General features: G+C 40.1%; 1 protein-coding gene across 4 annotated transcripts in view; it reads right to left on the reverse strand.

The window, feature by feature from the left end:
* Window positions 1-15120, reverse strand: part of BRF1 (BRF1 general transcription factor IIIB subunit) — a 224776-nt gene that overhangs the window by 182954 nt on the left and 26702 nt on the right. The gene's annotated exons all lie outside the window — the stretch shown is intronic.

Raw genomic sequence — 15120 nt, forward strand, 5'->3', positions numbered from 1 at the left:
TATGACTTTATAAGTAACTCAAAGTGGTGAACATACATATATTCTTTCCTCTTCCTATTTCCTCCACAACAACCTGTGAGATGGCTGAGAGATAAATCACCAATCATGCCTAAGGTAAGACTAGAATTCATAGTCTCCTGATTTCTACACCAGCATCCTAATCACTATGAGATTAAAAACAAGCTAAAGGTTTAGCAGCAACAGCATTTCATTTGAAAATAACTGAACAGGCTGCAATATACTTCACAATCTCTAATAAAATATCCCATGCTTATTTGGATGCAAAATAAGTATTTTGATATAATGCATTGGGAAAGCACATATTGGTATTGCAAAACCCCAACCACAAATAGGACAAAACCACAGCTGGAGGAATCTGTCCTTATAAAAAGTGCGCTCTCTACAAGTTTTCCTTGTAGTGGTAGTGCTCTTTCCCTACTTTCATATTTTGGGGAGAGTTCATCTGCCAGATTATATAGAAGATTTGTGGCTTCTAGAAAAAGATGAACAGAGTTTCTTCCAAAGCAAAAGCTCATATTTCTCCACCTTGGCAAAATGTATTCAAACATCAAACTTCCAGAATAGTTTGTGGAATTGTGAGGTTTGAACTCCACACATCTTCAAGCTGCCAAGTTTGAAAAACAATTCTTGGGTGATTCAGAAGATGATACAGCGTGGCTGGTTGAAAGCACAGCACATTACTAGTAAATGTTATAGCTCTGTAAAAATGGAGCTACAATAAAAGAAGGGGTTAGATTCTCAAAAGTCATCCAAATAACTGAATATTTCCTGAAAATTGCGCTGAAATTTAAGATCAGGATGCCTATGATATGGAGCCTAGATATTTCTGGTCAATATTAGAACAAGGTTTAAGTGTCATTCCATACAAAAGTCCACTCCTAGTTTTCTACAACATAAAAACATAGAAAATCAACAGCAGAAAAAAATCTAGTGATCTATCGGTCTAAACTTTGAGTTTTTTTGTTTTAAGAAAACATCCTTAGTAACATATTGTGAAGCAGTATAGATCTGACCTCTTATTAAGGGAGGAGACAAGTAAGATAACCCAGGCCTAGAAAAGTGGGCAGCATGAAAAAGAAACTCAAAATAACCCTGCTTTGATTTTGCTTCATAGAGAGGCAGAGAGAAACTGACAGATTCTCAAGATTCTATTATTCTGTCTTATAATAATATAGGATATTCCTATAATATCTTGATCTTGCCTACCTCTAAGGACTGACACCTATGGATTAGTGGGGAGTGGGAGGGGCTTTCACTTGTTGCTAAACTATATCGAGTTTGAAATTCTGCTAACATATTACAAGTTATCCAAGTATGTTATCAGTTGATCCCACCTAACCTTCTGGCAAACTCTGGCTAAAAATGCATAAGGTGGAAGATCAGCAATGTTTTACAGTGTATTCTAATCAAACAGCTTGCTGAAATATTGATGTCTACTGTCAAGAACACTATTCATGTAGCTTTATGCTGAAAAAATGGCTTATGTCCTGAGAATTATAATTTGCTTCTGCTAAAATTAATTAATATCATGGGGAAAAATTCTTTGGTTCTTTATTCATTTCATTTGATTGGTATTGGGTTACATGTATACTGCATTTAATATCTTGTTTAACAAAACCTTATTTTTAAGCAATTGCTGCCTGTGAGCCTATGGATATAATTTTAATACATAATCAACAAAAAAGCTTAGTCATTCCAATGCACATTCTAAACTACTGCCAACTACTGAGAAATAATTCATTTGCTTTCTTTGGTAACTAATTAGTTTCATTTAATTCAACCAAGTTTTAACTGAATCACCTGGAGATTCTCTGTATATTTGTCTGTATACTAATCCTTTTCTAAGAGATCTTAGGAAAACCAGGCTCCATTGGTGCCATTTTCCAAATAAGACCAACACCAATAAGAAATGGCAATTCCCTATTCCCAAATGATAATTCTGGCATTTTTTTGAATTAAGTTAGGCATTGCTCACACATGTACCAAAGTTGCAGTAGGCTCTAAAATAAACAACTAATCAACTATTCTGAACTGTGTCAATCTGTAATTTAAATAAATTGTCTGAGTTAATAAACAATAACATGGTTAATTTCTTTATAATATAACATACAGCAGTATAACCACAATTTTTCTCATTCATATATCTTAAAATCAAAAGAATAATCTGTTTCTTATCTTAAGAAATTGTTCCTACTGGCCACAGAGCAGCTGTTTCTCTTAGGACTGTTAACATTTCCAAATTAATAGATGAAAACCTATTCCAAGTATGAAACAATATGAAACTAGTACAGAAACTGTAATGTGATCGCACAGATATATGTATTCTCGCATACAGCTGTGTTAGGAGGCTGCACTGAGCTGGAGCTTCCCACACAAAACTAATACATGAACTTACAAAGAAAATACACATGCTATGATTGCTATGTTACAGTCCACATACTGACTGCTTACTAATTCCTGTGCAGAAATATTTTCTCTCCACCAAGATGAACACAATACAGAAGCCTGATGATGGCAGATGAGATTCTGCTGAAACGTTGCTACAACTTTAAAAGCACAACTATAATGATGTGGGAAAATACCCAAACAAAGCTGAATACTATACATACATACATACATACATACATACATACATACATACATACATACATATATACATACATACAGGTCTAGGTGTGTAGGTGTGTTCGGGTCTTTTCCCGTGTAAGATTAAGAGTATCTTGGCGATGTTTCAGCGAGGTCCCACTTGCCATCCTCAGGCTGGTGCTTTCGGCTTTGTGCCAGTGCAAGCAGTGTGTGATTGGAGCCACCGTCTCTCTATAAATACTGGTATGGGGGACTGGTGTGCTGGGCTGGTTGGCTGCGCTGCTGCCTCTTGATTGGTTGATGGAATTGATGTTGGTATAATGGGCTGTGTGATGGCCTTGTGAGTTTTGTTGTGGAGATATCCTGGATCTCGTGCTGTAATCTCCTGGGTCGTTTGTTTTGTAGTTATCTTTTTTCCATTAGCCTTCTGTGTTGTAATGGCTTGGGTAATGGGCTGTGTGATGACCTTGTGAGTTTTATTGCTGTGGTATCCTTTGTCTTGTGCTGTGATTTCCTGGGTCGTTTGCTGTGTTGCAACTTCTTGAGTTCTTGTGGTGTAATTTCCTGAGTTTTCTGATGTGATATCCTGAGTGGGTAGCTGTGATGTAGCATTCTGGGTTTTGGTTTGGCTTCAAGTTTGGGGTCTGGGTCTGTGTTCTTGGTGTGTCAGCTTGCTTGGTTTTGAGGTCAGAGTTCTCCTGTTGGTTTGTCCAATGTATGTGGCCGGGCAATTGTTGCATAGTATTTCATAAACTCCTTGGTTTTCTAGCTGGATCTTGTCTTTGGGGTTTCTTAGGATGTTGGCTATGTTTTGGTCAGTGCCGAAGGCTGTCCTGATATTGTGTTTGTGGAGAATTTTGCTGATTTTGTCTGTGGTTCCTTTGATACCAGCTGTCGCACCCCCCGACCCCAAAACAAACAAGCTGACACACGCCAAGAACACAGACCCCAAACTCGAAGCCAGACCAAAACCCAGAATGCTACATCACAGCCACCTGCTCAGGATATCACATCAGAAAACTCAGGAAATTACACCACAAGAACTCAAGAAGTTGCAACACAGCAAACGACCCAGGAAATCACAGCACGACCAAGGATACCACAGCAATAAAACTCACAAGGTCATCACACAGCCCATTACCCAAGCCGTTACTACACAGGAGGCTAATGGAAAAGAGATCAAAACACAAACAACCCAGGAGATTACAATGCAGGACCCAGGATACCACAACAAAAGAACTTGCAAAGCCATCACACAACCCATTACCCAAGCCATTAAAACACGGGAGGCAAATGGAAAAAAGATAACTACAAAACAAACGACCCAGGAGATTACAGCACGAGATCCAGGATATCTCCACAACAAAACTCACAAGGCCATCACACAGCCCATTATACCAACATCAATTCCATCAACCAATCAAGAGGCAGCAGCGCAGCCAACCAGCCCAGAACACCAGCCCCCCACACCAGTATTTATAGAAAGATAGCAGCTCCGATCACACACTGCTTGCACTGGCACGAAGCCGAAAGCACCAGCCTGAGGATGGCAAGTGGGGCCTCGCTGAAACATCACCAAGATATTCTTAATCTTACATGGGAAAAGACCCGAACACACCTAGACCTACATACCTGTACCCGTGAAAATCTACGAAAACACACACACACACACACACACACACACACACCGTGTTTCTCACATAATAAGGCCGGGCCTTATTTTTTTTTGAGCCCCGAAAAAACGGCTAGGCCGTCTTTTCGGGGGGTGACTTAATTCCCCCCCTTGCATCCTCGCCAACAGCCGCTCCTAACGGGTGATCATGGCGAAGTGCAGAGAGCTCCCTACTCCCACCTTTGCTGCAGATACCTTTGGCACCCGCCGCTGTTGCTTTCCATTCTGCCCATTCCGCCACCACGTTTGGAGCTGGCGCTTCCGTATTTGGAGTGCCGCCGCCATTTGGAGCTCCAAACGCGGAAGTGGCAGCTCCAAACATGACGGCAGGCGATCTTTTTATTTTGGTCCGCGCGAAGTTCAGAGCGAGCAAGAGAGGGAGACTGCGATGCCTCCATCCGAGATGGCAACCTCACTAGTGGATCACAACGTGGCTGGAAGCCCGAATCGGCGGGATATAATGGCGATCTTTTTGGAGCGAGAGGAAAGGGAGAGAAGAGTTGCGAGGCGTAATTTGCAGGAGGAAGTGGGTGTACCCCACGGCAGGGAGCTCAAGGAAGAAGGGCCGGTAGGCAACGGAGAGCGTCCCGTAGCTCCGGAAGCAGCCTAGAGACGCGCCTGGGAAGAGGCGCAGATGCTGCCTCGTAGTCCCCAAACCAACTCCAAACGCGAACGTGTTCCAAACGCGAAGCCGGTCGCTAAAGAGCCAGAAAGCAGCAAGGGCGCCAGGTGGAAAGGACAGGGTCACGATCACACGGAGATGCCCAGAGAGCGGAGCGCACATAACTAAAGGCGGCGCACGCAGTTGGTTTGGGGACTACAAGGCAGCATCTGCGCCTCTTCCCGGGCACGTCTCTAGGCTGCTTCCGGAGCTACGGGACGCTCTCCGCTGCCTACCGGCCCTTCTTCCTTGGGCTCCCTGCCGTGGGGTACACCCACTTCCTCCTGCAAATTACGCCGCAACTCTTCTCTCCCTTTCCTCTTGCTCCAAAAAGATCGCCATCGTATCCCGCTGATTCGGGCTTCCAGCCACGTTGTGATCCACTAGTGAGGTTGCCATCTCGGATGGAGGCATCGCAGTCTCCCTCTCTTGCTCGCTCTGAACTTCGCGCGGACCAAAATAAAAAGATCGCCCGCCGTCATGTTTGGAGCTGCCACTTCCGCGTTTGGAGCTCCAAATGGCGGCGACACTCCAAACACGGAAGCGCCAGCTCCAAACGCGGCAGCGGAATGGGCAGAAGGGAAAGCAACAGCGGCGGGTGCCAAAGGTGTCTGCAGCAAAGGTGTTTGGTGGGAGTAGGAGCTCCCCTGCACTTCGCCATGATCGCCCGCTAGGAGCGGCTGGTGGCGAGGAATTCCTGCCCGCCGGGCGCTCCTAACGGCAAGTCTCCCGCCCTTCCCCCTTATTTTGCATATTTTAAGATAGGCCTAAATTTGGGGGGAGGGGCTTAATTTGATTTTATGCCCCAAAAACATGCTGGGCCTTCCTATTGGTGGAGGCCGTATTGTTGGAGAAACACGGTACATATATACATATAATACAATTATCAATAAATATATTTCACTATCAAAGTATAATGGTTTGTTCATATTAGGGTATGACATGTTCCAGAAGACTGAGATTTTGAAAACATTTAGCATTTAACCTAAGAGTCCTGCTACATTAGAATAGATATTTTTTAACTGATGTTTGTTGGCATAACTAGCAAGAAACTCAGGAATTCTGCCTTTCATACTTTCCCTGTTTATTTCTTCCTCCTTCAGCTCCTGTTCAACATTTATATGAAGCTACCGGGTGAGATCATCTGTCACCATGGACTGAAGTATCACCAATATGCTGATGATACTCAGCTATATATTGCAGCCTGTGGTGAGTTGTGATGCCGTTATACTGAAATTGAATGAAAGGTATTTACAACTGCTTTTCAGTTGCAGCCATCACAGTGATCATGTGGTCACAATTCAGAAGCTTGGCAACCCGCTCACAAATACAATGTGGTAGCTTTCTGTAGTCAGGTGATTGCCATTTGCAATGTTCACTGCCAGTTTCCAACAAGTAAAGTCAAGGGGGAAACTGGTAGGAGATTGCAAATAGTGGTCATGTGTCCACAGGATGCTGTGACTGTGTGGAATTTGTCTTATGATGGAGTTGGAGATGGTACTGAAAACTATCATCTTCCAAACTACCTTTCTGCTGTCAGGAAATGTTTATACCTGTCATCTAAACATAATCATTACCACTTCTGGCATTACTAGATACTTTATTAGATTTTATAACCTACTGCCAACTATAATTTGAGTAACTGAAAAATATGGTGCATCCTGTGTTCAGATACATGCCAAACCAGACTTGCTTAATTTGGAAGCCACACTTCTAGGGCTACTTATGAAAGGAATTTGAGGTCATCTAGCAATTTTCCTTTTTTGATTTTCAATACACTAGATAGATTTCAGGCCTATCTATCCCATCTGTTCCAAACAGCCAATAAACAAGACAAAACTGCAAATCTTTCCACTTGTATGGAACAAAGCCAAAGATAAACAACACAAAACTCTCTCCACTCACCAAATGGGGAGGTCATAAGCACTGTGCCTTTTACTTTCTCACATATGCACACACCTGGTAGAACAAGACAATTCTGGCCAAAATTTCAAGAAATGAACTCTTCTAGGCAAGTGCCAACAACATATATTGTTTCCTTTGTATACTTCCCTTACAAAAGGAAAATGTGCACGAGCACAAACATCTTTTATATGGAGTCTATGAAGCCTGACATAATATAGCCACAGTTAAGCCCTGTGTTTTGTAAAGCAACAATTTCAGGTGTATCATGGACCACTACTCCCATTATCCTACCAGCCAGGCTCACTAAGGATGATGGGACTTGTATTTCATTGTAGAGATAGTTCTTGAAATATGACTGTAATGGATATTGCCATTACAGTTGCATGTTGTGATGGTCGTTAGTGAAGTATCTCACCTAATGACTCCCCCTGCTCCTGTTTTACCCAATGAATCATTAAACAAATGCCCGGGTCTTTAAGTGGAGCATAGGATGCCTCAGGGTTTGGGGGTCCTTCGAGGCCTAGCACAGGCTCAAGCCTACCTCTTGGCCCTCCCAAGGCCTTCCCCCACACATCCTGAGACATCCTGTGCTCTGCTTCCTGCCTCTTGAGCCCCCACAGTACTTTTCCCATTCCCATCTTGTCTCAGGCTTTAGGCCTGATTCCCACCCAGCCAGGCCGAACATCCTCCTCCTCACATAGTTTTAGAAGAGCTCCAAGGCCTTCCAGAACACTAGAATGAATTGCTTCTTTCTGCAGCTGCATTGCATGGTTCCAAAAACAGCCAGCATTTCATCCCACCCACAAAATGGTGGCTGAGTTCAGGTTGCCGCGGTGTGGCCTAGGCACAAACCACTTCATTTTGGTGCCTTAATGAGGTCTACACAGCACTGCAGTATCCAGTAGCTTCTGCAGCCCTGTACAGATATTGTTAAGGCAGCCAAACAAAGCAGTTTGTCTGGAGGCTGCCATTTTGTCCCCAGCCACAAGCAAATGTAACAAAATGGCGACCATGTCAAGGCTACTTCCATGTGGCCCACGAACACCTGGCCTGCCCTCCTTCCCTAACAGGAGAACCAGAGAGATTCAAAAGGTAAGTACAATGGGTGATGGGCATCCTCTCATTAAGTGATCTGTAGTCAATGTTCATTAGTGGTCAGTGGTGATCTGTGAGCAGCAGTCAATGTTCATTGAGTGATCTGTCTTATCTCAAGGGCTACTATCTGGATAATGCCAAGTTAAGGAAAATAACTATCAGGCAACATGGTATCCATTTCTTCAAAGTCACCAGTTCCCTGATCCATTTCTTTATTTAGATTATTATTGTTTAAGTAGAAGCTACCATATTGTGAAGTAAATACCTACATAGGATAGCATCATTTTTATGTAGCAGAAAGCTTCCAGAACCTCTATAGGCCCCACCTCAGAAATAAAAAATAATAGGTGACTCTTCTGTACAGGGGAGTTTCCTATATTCCTATTTCCAGCCAGAACTTTAAAGTAAAGTACATCTGTCCAATGCAGGAAGAACAAAAATGTGGTGAAGTCAATGGGGGTTAATAGTTCTAGTTCTCACATTCAGGACACACCTGCCATCTAAACTTGCAACCTCAAAAACTTTGCTTCAGTTCATATTTACAGGAAATGTACAACAATTATGGAAACAAGTTTTTAAAAGCTCAAATATCTCCAAGTAAGTATAGGGAAAAGTTCAAAAAGAAAAGGGAAAAGATAGCTTTCTGAATCTCCCTCAACAATGAAGTTTCCTAATTCTCCATTTTACTATCATTAAGCCACCACTTTGAAACATTTTTATTGTCACAAGCTCTTTCATGAAATGAACTGTAACAAGTAATATTTTTACATGCTGATAAGGGGACTGGTTTATCAGGCTTTGCTGTGCCATTAGACTAGTTATTATTATTTTGAAATGATAGACTGTCTGGAATCAATCGAACCTAAAAGTAATCACAACTAAATATCGTTATAACTGTTATTATTTTAGTTGAATTTATATAGCTGTCCATCTCATAAAATGCGACTTTGGGAGATGCACAGCAATCAAATAACAAATATAAAAATAGACAATTTAAACATAAAATCCAGATTAAAATAAAAATTATTTTTTGAAAAAACATATCAACCCTTGGCAAATGGAGAATAAGAATCGGCACTTAGAAAAGGAGAAACTTGTGTTTTATTCTGTGATAGATTCTAAGAACTATCAAAAGAATGTTTGTTTATTTATTTATTTTTGTCAATTGCTTACAAGATAATAGGTATAAGTAAAAACATAGTTATGAATACATGGATACATATAAGAAAAATAAAAAAATAAAAGAAACAATAGGACAGGGATGGTAGGCACGTTGGTGTGCTTATGCACGCCCCCTACAGACCTCTTAGGAAAGGGGTGAGGTCAATAGTAGAAAGTCTAAGGTTAAAGTTTTTGGGGTTTGGGGAAGAAACCACAGAGTCAGGCAGAGTATTCCAGACATTGACTACTCTGTTGCTGGAGTCGTATTTCCTACGATCAAGTTTGGTGCGATTAACCTTGAGTTTGTATCTATTGTTTGCTCTTGTGTTGTTATGGTTGAAGCTGAAGTATTCATTGACAGGTAGGACATTGCAATGTATGATTTTATATACTATACTTAGATCGGACCAAAGGCGGCGTATTTCTAGGTTTTCTAGGTCTAGAATTTCAAGTCTGGTGGCACAAGGTATTCTGCAATGAGTAGAGGATAAATATAAGTTGTACTTGTTTATGAAGGAGAAAATATTAAGTTTCAAATTACTTTCCCAGAACTACCTCAGTTGTTGCTGCTAAGTATTGAGTCTGCCTGTCAATAAGACCATGTTCATCTATGACTTGGGGACAGATGAACAAGAGGATCTGCTACAGATATATGTTTCCAAGATCTGGCTTAGCAATGTTGTAGATATTAAACACTTGTGTCTTCCTAGGTTTCCATCAAAGAAGGAAAGGGGTCACTGCAATTATCTTTAGCAACAGCTTAGCTCTGACCAAGGTCCTTATTCTGGAGCTTGCAGTGTCACTATACTAGTATTCAAGTTCCCTCCATTATTACTGCTGCAGAATTTCAATTTCACCCTGCAATCTGTCAGTCTGGTTAAGGATTTCATAGCCACCTTGACAACTATAGACCCATCCCAGCCAGTTTCAGGACTGATTTTCATAAGCTGAGGCCTATTTGACCTAGTTTTTCTTTGGAGCAGTTGCTATGTAATATGAATATGGCGGACATTAATGAGTTATTTTCTATGGTCAGAACATTTCCTAGTTCAAGTGACCCTGGTTACCACCCAAAACTTCTCCAGGATAGCAAAAGCTATTTTCTCACGGGCACCTGATAAATCCAGAAAGGTTCCAGAGGATACTTAGGGATTTTCCCAGCAATCTGGCAGATAATTCTGTCAAGTTTTAAGGTCGGTCAAGCATTTAATAAGATTGCCCTCAATAGCCTTTTTGTGGATTCAAAGGCACTTTGGCTTACTGAAGAACTTCAGGAAATAGAGAAAAACAATGCCTGAAAACAGAATGTGAGCGTAAGAGCTCATGCCTGAGACTATACCATGCAGTTAAAGACAGTGAAACACTTGCAATTCTCCACCCTTACTACAACAGGGTATTGTCCAAAAACATCTTTATTTAAAACTATGCAAAACTTTCTTGACATGTTAACAGAAGCAGCTATCATCTAGCCACCATGATGCTTTTGCACAAACCTTTATTGATAAACCTGCCCAAGATAAAGCCTTATACTCTCATCTGGGATTATTTTCAGTTTATAGACTCTGATGAAATGGTTAGGAAGATCTAGATCCATCCTGGTTCCTTTGATGGCCTGGGGACATATGAAAAAAATAGGCTTGGTAAATAATCCATGGCTCTTTTTTAGAAGGGGGGTATTGTAACTAATGTCATTAAGAACATGTTGGTGTACCCTCTTTTTGAAAAATCAGTAAGATACTGCATAAGATTTCTATGAGAGATCATAAAACTGTAGATGGCAAACGTATGCCATTCCACAACCCATTCAAAGATGCTGCTCTTGCAACACGGTAGTAATAACATTATGCAAATATTACAGAAAGTAGATCCACTCTGCAATATTTTAGTCATATGCAAGCTTCTAAAATGTAACTGATTTCCAGTACTTGAATGTTAGGCAATCAAAGCAATGAATACTTACATAATGAAGCAAATTCCAGATATATTATAAATTTAGTATCTTTGTTTTCATACCATTACCCTGAAGAATTACATGCACATTTTTAGGAATATACCAGATACTCAGCTATTTAGCTTTGTAAATATGCTTATGAAAGGTATTACTGTATAACCTTACTAAAGTGTTTCAGGCAGACAAGGGCTGGATGGAGAAGTCTCAATATAAAGGAGAAAGTATCAATATTTTCACTCACCTACGCTGTATCTGCAGTTAAGCCCTATCAGGCTTAGACAGAAAGCCAATTTGGTGTAGTGGTGAAGGCTAGAAACCAGGAGATCAAGAGTTCTAAATCTCGCTTTAGGCAGAAAACCAGTTACTTTCTCACAGCCCTAGGAAGCAGGCAATGGCAAACCACTTCTGAAAAACTTTGCCAAGAAAACTGCAGGGACTTGTCCAGGCAGTTTCTGAGAATCGAACACAATTGAACAAAAGAAAAAAAAAGTACTTAAGTACAGTCTGATTTATAAAGATCTGTCACTATATAATTCATTATTTCAAAATAAATGTTTAAACATGCCATGACACTTAATCTTGAACTCCTTAGTTCCCATCTGGTAACAACCCACAGTGAAATCAGTATACGGCCATAAATGCTATGGGTTCATGTGCATATTCTTCCATTTTGTTTTTTCGTAGCCCCTTGTTTCACTGCTATCAGATTGAGATTAAATGTTACTAGATCTTTTTCCACAAATTTCATCCAAGATCTTTTTTTTTAAGCTGATCACTTTTCAAATGGGGCATGACTGGGCCAGCAATATGAAAACTGGTATGAGGCCAAGCAACATGTGTATCCAAACCACCATATTTGGTGTTCGATTAGCTATCATACATTGGTTGCAGCACCATTCTTTTAACTGTTTCATTTTTATTTTGCCATAGATTAAATCCTCTAATATTGCAATGGGCAGAAGGAGCTGCAACCAAGACAACGATCAGATAAAAGAAATCAGAGTCTGAAACAGAGTTATAAATTGAATAAGCATCTCAAGCAAGACTTAGTTGTCACCAAAATAAAGGAAGGGAGGGGAAAGCACATTCAGACTTGCTATTGTAATTTTGTATTCTGTTATTGTAATTTTATAATAAAACTAATATTAGCATGCTTGACTTTGGTTTCCTAGTCTCTTCTACATTAAATGGCTGGCACATATTCAGCACAAGCACCACATTTGAAAAACACTGAATTTTGTTATCATCCTGAAGCAAAATCCAAAATTTTGTACCATATTTCAGCAGCATGGGTTGTTTTATGATCAACAGAACAATGTATCTGAGTAGGAATGCCTACGTTGCTTTTTTGCTAGAGGCATCAGGTTAGTGATCCAAACAATGGGATCACCTGGCAAATTCCACTGTTGGTATCACCTGTAACAGTTAATTTTTATTCTTGGACAAATGAATCCAAGTATTTAAATTGCTCAATTTGCTCTAGTAGAATTAACATTTATGTAACCAGGATTCTGCTCTGTCATAATTTGCATGGCTAGTGGTCAGGAATGATAATTGTAGATCACAATATATCGAGGCCACTAGGTGGTTTATCCTATAATTTAGATTTATTCAGGAACTATAGTTCAGCAACAGGCACGTGCAGAGTTAAAACTGTATACATGAAATTTAAGATCACATAAAACACAGTTTCCTCAAGGGTATTTTATACTGCTGTTAACTGATTTTAAATACAGTTTCAACCAAACCTCATTTACTACTAAATTTGACAATACAGAGGCTATACATCTAATTCTCCACAGGGAAAAAAGCTCTTATGTTAATGGGCTTTAAAAAACTGCTTTATGATTTATAGCACTGATTTCATGCATAATACAAGAAATGAGCATCAATCATGATCAGTACACATGTAAGAAATAAACAGTAAAATTAGGATTTCTATGATGATACAGGTAATTCCCGACTTATGACTGTAGCCAAACCTGGAATTCTGTTCATACATTGCTTAACTCAAATTTATGACCACATCCTGGCTCTCATAGATGCAATCATTTTAAGCAACCACATGGGTCATTAAGTGGATGAAGGGAAAGAACTGCCTGCTGAAGAGATGCAGATAGTTCCCCTCCATGCCACTGTAGCGCTGAGCTAGAGAAAAGAAGCTCAGATCTTTGTAATGTAAGCTCTCAGCCCAGCACTGAAGTTCCCCTCCTGCTGGAGAGAGTCTGTCCCAGGGGAAGGATACTATAAAATCCCCATTCCCTCCACACCCCACTAACCTGCATTCCAGCTCTGTTCTCCTGTGCAGGGCAACAAAAGAAGACCCAGCCGATCACTCGGGAGGCAGATGGGGGCGGGGCCAGTCAGAGGTGGTATTTGCTGGTTTTCCAGAACTGGTCAGAACCTGCTGAATACCACCTCTGGAATCTGCCCTTCCAAATGAGCAAAACTGGGGTTGCTTCTATTTAAGAAGAGCAGCAAACTCAAGCCTATTGTTAATCTAGATTCTATGTGCCTTGTCTTTTGTCTTGAAATTTTATGTTATTTGATGACTCAACTATGATGCTTGGTCCCTTGCTTGACCCTTGTGCCTTATGGTTGTGATTTGGACTCTCTCTCAAGGCAAGCTTACTGGTCTTTGAGAGACTTCATTTCTCTTATCTCTATGCATTTCAGCATGTAACCTTTTCTTTGCCACTTACTAATTTCTGTGAAAACATCGTAGTAAAGTTTGTAAATCTCTGGGTGTGAGAAAGTCATTTCATGGCGTAAAGCAGCACAGTATCATGTCAGGAGAGAAAAAAATAAACATTGCAGAAAAATTACGGTATGAATTAAAACTGCTAGTGGATATATGTTATGAGAAACGAACTGGAATTTCTGATAATTTCCAGCACAAAAAAGTGGACAGGAAAGAGGGAGGGATATCTTTTAATGGTGGATTGCCTGACCTATAGACATAAGTTAAAGATTACTTTTTAATTATCTTCCATTCAAATGTCTTTCTCCTTAAACAGTATGACAACATAAAGATGAACTAAGACATATAGAATTTAGAAAACAGAAATCATGCAAATTCTAAGAGGAAAAAAGCATCTGTTTATTTACAGAAATTCTATCAGATGGAAGCAAAATATACAGGTAGACCTTGACTTATGACCACAATTAAACCCAAAATTTCTGTTGCTAGTTATTACGTACATTTGGCCCCATCTTACATTTTTTGCCAAAATTGTTAAGTGAATCTCTGCAGCTGTTAGTAATATGGTTGTTAAGTGAATCTAGATTCTGCACTGAATTTGCTTGTCAGAAGGTTACAAAAGGTGATCACATGACCCCAGGGCACTGCAACTGTCATAAATATGAGCCAGCATCTGAATTTTGATCATGTGACCATGGAAAGCTGCAACTGTTATAACTGTGAAAAGTGGTCATAAGTTGCTTTTTTCAGTGTCATAACTTTGAACAGTCACTAAACAAATGTTGTAAGTTGAGGACTACCTGTAATGCAAGTAATAAATATAAGTGCATCCTTTCCCCAGGATATTGGTATTTTACAAAGGCATATTTGACAAAAAAAATCTTCATTGTTTCCTGTAAATTTCAGTGTGCAATCTAAATGCTGATTTTTTGGTATCTTTCAAATAAGTTAATCAAACTGATCTGCCTGAGAACACATCCCTATGAGAACGCCAACATTCAATGCCAACAATGCCAACAAGATGATATTACAACATCAACTAAGTTTGACAACTGAATAGATTTATTATTATTTTTCAGCTGTGGTATAATCAAAATGGGGGAGGGAGAGTGATTTTTGCAATTGGGATGCTTGGCAGACTGATTGAGTATCATGACTAACTCAGCAGCCTCAATATAGTTGTTAAAAATGAAAGAAGAAAACACCAAATCCTACAACACCCCACACAATAGGGACCAAAGGTGGACCCTCTCCTTCCCAATCATTACAAACCGGAATCACCAAATGGAATTGTCTGGGAAAGAAACATAACAAATCTGACAGCAATAATCTCTGTAGATTTATTTCTTGACAGATAAAATATGGAA

This window comes from Notechis scutatus, chromosome 1, assembly GCF_049901735.1.
Source record: "Notechis scutatus isolate UNSWTSFEM ecotype Mainland chromosome 1, rNotScu1.2, whole genome shotgun sequence".
Lineage (NCBI taxonomy): Eukaryota > Metazoa > Chordata > Lepidosauria > Squamata > Elapidae > Notechis > Notechis scutatus.